The sequence below is a fragment of the Morone saxatilis genome, unplaced genomic scaffold (assembly GCF_004916995.1).
Source record: "Morone saxatilis isolate NCDOM2014 unplaced genomic scaffold, NCSU_SB_2.0 Contig24, whole genome shotgun sequence".
Lineage (NCBI taxonomy): Eukaryota > Metazoa > Chordata > Actinopteri > Moronidae > Morone > Morone saxatilis.
This window is the reverse complement of record NW_023339807.1, coordinates 746,704-753,855: the sequence shown is the minus strand read 5'-3', so window position 1 is coordinate 753,855 and position 7,152 is coordinate 746,704.

Below are 7,152 nucleotides of genomic sequence, written 5' to 3'. Positions count from 1 at the left end.
TCACTACAGCGACCTTTGAAGCCTTTCCTTCCTCCCATGTGATTGGCACACGTCCAGCTTAAATATTCTTGGTGATTCTTTCTGAAACAATCAAAACTAAAATGTCACTTGAGGTAGGCTTTTCCCATGAAACTGTGGAGATAAAGAAAAGTAAGAAATGAAGAGGGAGCAAGAAAATGGATTTCCATTAGCGTATGTAAGAAAATGACTGAGCCTCGGTGCTCCGAGAAAGATAACAGCCTCTAGCCTTTGACACTTGTTTCCAAGCAGAGAGAAGTATGGAGGTCTTTTCTTTCTTGTTTTCTGGAAGGAATATGCTTACTCCTGGAGAACAGGGAGAGATATATTGTCCTGCGCATAGTGGTGATATCCAGCGGAGCGCTTTTGATCCATCAAGATTGTTACAGAATTCTGATAAATCTCCCCGCTGGCCGCCGTCCTTGGCCATGGTGAAAACTCTGGATTAAAACATCTCTACTCCTCCTCTGGCCGAGGTGATGAGTGGATGGAGGGTGTAATTGGGCTTTAGAAAGGAGCGACGCCTGCTCCTGCAGCCACACTCCCACCCCCCTCCACCTCTTTCTTGGGGCTTTGGGCAAGATAAAAACAAAATGGATGGCTGCAATAGTAATGAAACAACCAGCTGCAAAGGCTGGAGATGGGCTCAAGATGAACAGGAGAGCAAATGAGTGACGAAATAAGTGCATTTTGTTGAGTTAAATCACCCCTGGTTTGTCTTTATTTTCAGTTTCTCAGGTTTGTTTATCTGAGTATTTGTGCTCATTACCTTATCATCAGTTTGACTGAGAGGAAAAAGTAAAATATGCTGCTGACTTCTCAGAGGTCTGGGGAGTTTTTGGCAGTCTCAGGAGTTTTGCACCGATCGTTTACCATGTGAAGTGATTATATGGCAACTGGCCCCTTTTGTTATCTTGGCGAGGCAGTCTGTTGTAAATAGCTCCGAAGTTATCTGGGCGGCACAGTCACTCGGAAAGGAGTAATTGGATAATTAATTTAGTCCAGGACAGGTCAAACGGATTTTCGTCTCGTCTGCCTTTCTGTGGCTCACAAGGTCCTATAGACACATGATTGATGTATGCCACTATAGGATAATTAAAGGGCCTCATCTGCCCCTCATCCTCTGCACAAAGCACAGTGGGTAATGAGTGCACATGAGAGGTGACTTGGGTTAGACCAATATATATACTGAACATGTACCAGGACAATACTGGCCTTTTATTAAAACAGACCTCTGACTGGTTGATATGATGCAGTTTCATTGACTGCATGTTTAGTGCGCAATTGATCAGCACTCCAGCAGTTGTCTTTAGGAAGCATTTAATTCAATGAAGTGATTCCACACCAGCACATCAATATTAAGTATTAGTTTTATAAGTATTATTAGTGTCATATCCGGTATGTGGACCAGTGAAGGGAAATTATCTTACAGTATCTCTAAGCAAAGTCAAGACTTGACCAACCGATTTTCCTTTCCAGGTAAATGGTAAATGGACCTGTACTTGTATAGTGCCTTTCTAGTCTTCTGATCACTCAAAGTTCTTTTACACTATATCCCAAATTTGCCCTTTCACACACATTCACTCAGTGATGGCAAAGCGCGGGTTCAGTATGCTCTTTCCGTATAAAGCTCAGTTTATTCCTCTATCTTTTAGTTTTTCATTGTATTCTGTTCTTTAGGCAGTGAGTGACAGATAAACACACACAAAGGGCCATTAGAAACTGAGTAGAATTAGCTGATCAGACACCGTCAGTAATCAACACACACATTATTAAACCATTAATCAAACAAATAACTAACAGCAGTCAATGTCAGAAAACTTTATCATACTTTAGCATTTCTGTAGAAATAAATAAATATATATATACATATCAGTTTGAAATGCTCCCTGCACTCGTAAAATATTACACCAAACTCCCTTTAAGAAATGTGAGATATTAATAAGTCCAGAAACACATGATAAAAGATGTGTAGTCTTCTTGTCAATTCAGCATCAGTATAATCCGTTAAGATAAACTGTATTCCGCTTTTGTAGCTGCACTCTTTCAGTGGGAGCCACAGAGGGAATGAGACGATCCATTGAAAACATTTCTCACTAAAATAATAAGTTCTTGTTGGTGGATTATAATTAAACACTAACTCATAACACTGTTAATTCACGATCTACCACATCTGTCCTGACTAAACCCTCATTTGTGCAGACATTACATAAATTGCTGATTTTAAGTCAGGTGCCATCAATTTGAAGTTAATTGGAGAATAAATTGGAGGTTTGTAGGTTACAAATGGGCTCTTTACAACCTCTGTAAACAAGATTTCAATGCTCAGATTCTTTTTTTTAACTTTTATGAACGAATCAGACACCATCAGAGGTGTGTGTGTGTGTGTGTTGTGTGCTGTGTGTGGTATTGGGGGGGGAGCAGTAAGGCACTCCAACTCCTTTTTTTTTCAGCTGAGCGCGCCAAACGGAGAGCATGAAGCTTTCCGAGCAAGTGCGCCCTCTACAGGCCATCTGTACGAATCCTTCCAATGAAGGTAACACAGAGATACCAGAGAAACGAGAGAGAAAGAGGAGGCCATATGCGAAAATTTAGAAGAACCATCTGGCGACCAATTTGGAAAATCAAAAAAGAGGCCGCCATTTGTTTACCTTTTTCTTCTTCTTCTAGTGCGTAGAAATAGCAAAGTCGGTAGCCTTTGCCAGTTGCACCCTCTGTTCAGGAGAAGACCGCAACTAGTGTCGCGCACCAGCGCAAGTATTAAATACGTTAACGGCGCTCCCCGTAACGGTCACGTATACGCGCGACAGGTCGGCAGTGGGCGAGTCTCCAGCGCTTTACGACATGAAAGGTCAGTAGGTTCAGTCGGCGGTGAGCTAAAAGCGTGTGCCATACGACACGTCATATCAAGGGCCACTCTTTTGATCTGCTCCCGGGTCACCACCCTTCGACCTCGAGCACGCCTCTCTCCTCATTACACCTTCGACTAAGAGTCAGCCTGTTATATAAACTCAACGTATATCAACGCCAGTACATTTGCATTGAAGTCACACACACTAGCATGGTTATATTATGGCAATATCTGCAACATTTACCACTATATATGATAATTCCAACTAAATACAGTACACACTGGAAATCCCATTCAAAAGCTTCTCAATCAATATCCCCAACAAAATAAATGTTACCACAGTCTCAAATAGGAGAATACATACTTCAAGGTAAAAGTCATGCAGATATGAATATATATATTCTCACTGACTATCAATTAAACAGAGTTCCAGCGCAATAAGTTAGTTATTATAACAAGCTGCTACATAAAATATTTGCATACTATTGCAGATATACTTGAATATGGTTGCAAGTGTGCCTAATTTCATTTGATGTTATCTACATTATTATGAGTCTCTTTAAATAGTACTGATACTACACTATTTACAATGATTATCTCCTGCCAATGCAATTCTGATATTAGTTTGATACCATATTGTGTCATCAGATTCACTTGTTTTTTAGAGAGCGTTGGCATTTCATTCCTCATTGATAACCCTCACTTCTGTGTGTTATGGCACAGTTAAAAAGAGAGAATGAAATGAACGTCCAACCCCAATCTATAAAAAGAAAGTCCGAACCCTGCGAAACGACTAGCCTGAATTCACTCCTGTTTTAACCAATCAACATTACCAAAAAATAAAACAATATATTTATACTGCTAAATGCTCCACTATGTTAGCCAGCTAAGTCTCTATTCAACTTGGAAACCTGGTTGATGATAGAATTACTGCAATAAACCAAAAATGAGCTTAGGGTAAGTACTAACGACGCACCCGGCACTTGCGCAGTAGCTCAACCTGTTCAGGCCGCGACTTGCTTGGAACCGAGGCCGCCCAGTCTAATCCAGCATGAACCATAGCTCTTCGAGTCCTTTGCTCACCTCTCACTGCTCCTAAGTCATATAGTAACTGCATATAGGATGGGCAAATGCAGGACAAAGAGTTCATGATTAAAATCAGTATAATGCTGTATATATGTAATAGACAATAAGTGAGAAGACCTGATTACATTTAATAAATCTCAAAACAGAACACAACAGCTGTGATTAATATGTTTCAAACTACTATATTCACTTCACTTGTGCCATGAATCAGCATATGATTCTTGATGCTAAAAGTCACCGATAATCATTTAAAAGAATGATTCTTAGATTTAACTATCTTAGCTCCTTAGAGCGCAACACCACCCACCTAGAGCCAAGATTCTGTCCTAGTTCTGCCTCTTAAAGAATTTTTCCTTGCCCCCGTCGCCAAGTGCTGCCCATGGCCCACCTCCGTCTGGTCGTAATGTTAAAGGATGCTCTAGACTGCCTATTGAAAAGTGTCTGAGATACACTGTCTGTTATAATGCGCTATAAATAATTAGAACTGAATGTGTGTGTGTGTGTTGTGTGCTGTGTGTGGTATTGGGGGGGGAGCAGTAAGGCACTCCAACTCCTTTTTTTTTCAGCTGAGCGCGCCAAACGGAGAGCATGAAGCTTTCCGAGCAAGTGCGCCCTCTACAGGCCATCTGTACGAATCCTTCCAATGAAGGTAACACAGAGATACCAGAGAAACGAGAGAGAAAGAGGAGGCCATATGCGAAAATTTAGAAGAACCATCTGGCGACCAATTTGGAAAATCAAAAAAGAGGCCGCCATTTGTTTACCTTTTTCTTCTTCTTCTAGTGCGTAGAAATAGCAAAGTCGGTAGCCTTTGCCAGTTGCACCCTCTGTTCAGGAGAAGACCGCAACTAGTGTCGCGCACCAGCGCAAGTATTAAATACGTTAACGGCGCTCCCCGTAACGGTCACGTATACGCGCGACAGGTCGGCAGTGGGCGAGTCTCCAGCGCTTTACGACATGAAAGGTCAGTAGGTTCAGTCGGCGGTGAGCTAAAAGCGTGTGCCATACGACACGTCATATCAAGGGCCACTCTTTTGATCTGCTCCCGGGTCACCACCCTTCGACCTCGAGCACGCCTCTCTCCTCATTACACCTTCGACTAAGAGTCAGCCTGTTATATAAACTCAACGTATATCAACGCCAGTACATTTGCATTGAAGTCACACACACTAGCATGGTTATATTATGGCAATATCTGCAACATTTACCACTATATATGATAATTCCAACTAAATACAGTACACACTGGAAATCCCATTCAAAAGCTTCTCAATCAATATCCCCAACAAAATAAATGTTACCACAGTCTCAAATAGGAGAATACATACTTCAAGGTAAAAGTCATGCAGATATGAATATATATATTCTCACTGACTATCAATTAAACAGAGTTCCAGCGCAATAAGTTAGTTATTATAACAAGCTGCTACATAAAATATTTGCATACTATTGCAGATATACTTGAATATGGTTGCAAGTGTGCCTAATTTCATTTGATGTTATCTACATTATTATGAGTCTCTTTAAATAGTACTGATACTACACTATTTACAATGATTATCTCCTGCCAATGCAATTCTGATATTAGTTTGATACCATATTGTGTACATGTCAGATTCACTGTTTTTTGGAGAGCGTTGGCATTTCATTCCTCATTGATTATACCTCACTTCTGTGTGTTATTGGCACAGTTAAAAAGAGAGAAGTGAAATGAACGGTCCAACCCCAATCTATAAAAAAAAGTCCAAACCCTGCGAAATCGACTTAGACCTTGAATTCACTCTGTTTAACCAATCAACATATCTAAATATAAAATAAACAATATATTTAGCTGCTAAATGCTCCACTATGTTTAGCCAGCTAGTCTCTAACAACTTGAAACCTGGTTGATGATAGAGATTACTGCAATAAACCAAAAATAGAGCTTAGGGTAAGTACTAACGACGCACCCGGCACTTGCGCAGTAGCTCAACCTGTTCAGGCCGCGACTTGCTTGGAACCGAGGCCGCCCAGTCTAATCCAGCATGAACCATAGCTCTTCGAGTCCTTTGCTCACCTTATGTTGATTGGTTAAACAGAGTGAATTCAAGGTCTAAGTCGATTTCGGCAGGGTTTGGACCTTTTCTTTTATAGATTGGGGTTGGACCGTCTCATTTCACTTCTCTCTTTTAACTGTGCCAATATACACACAGAAGTGAGGGTATAATCATGAGGAATGAAATGCCAAACGCTCGCTAATAAACAGTGAATGATGACCATTGTACACAATCAGAGATTAGCCACTTGGCAAGGAGATATCTGTAAAGTGTTCTTCAGTTTCTTTAACATTATTTAACATCAAAGAAAGGCAGTCTTGCAGACCTTTCTCTATCTTTATTTACTTATTTGCAGCTGGATCCTATTGTAGCTTGGCTATATTCTGTACTGCATGCTTATGCTTGTCTGTATTGGACAGTTGGACATTTTTGTGGGATTGATTGAGGAAGCTTGAAGGTTCAGTGTGTACGATTTAGTGGCATCTAGTGGTGATGTTGCAGATTGCAATACCCCTGCTGTGGGTCTGACCACTGCCTGATACATCTCAATCCTACATACAGGCCTGCTGTTAGGAGGAGACAGTCCATCACCACCAGGACTGTGCAGCAGTGGTCGGTGGAGGCAGAGGAGGCCTTGATGGAGTGTTACAGGACAACCGACTGGGAAGTGTTTCAGGAAGACCACAGACACGACATTGAGGGTCTCACCCAGTGTGTCACGGACTACATCAGGTTCTGTGAGGACAGCATTATCCCCACCAAGAGGACTTGCTGATTCCCTAACAACAAGCACTGGATCAACAGGGACATCAAAGGCAGAAGATGGCTTTCATGGCAGGAGATGAGGATGCCAAGAAAGACATTCAGAGGGAGCTGAGGAGGGAGTTGAGGAGGGCCAAAGACTGTTACAAGAACAAGATAGAGGGGAAGCTGCAACAGACCAGCACAAGAGAGGTGAACTGAGCAAGCTGGTGAGGAAGGCCAGCTTGGTGGTGGGGATGGAGCTGGACAGTGAGGAGGTGGTAACAGAGAAGAGGATGAGAGAGAAGCTCAAAGCCATCATGGACAACCCCTCTCATCCTCTCTACACTGAGCTGAGGCTGCTCAGGAGCAAACAAGAACAGTCACCTTCACCCGCTCAGCTCCCTGGTTCACAGATGG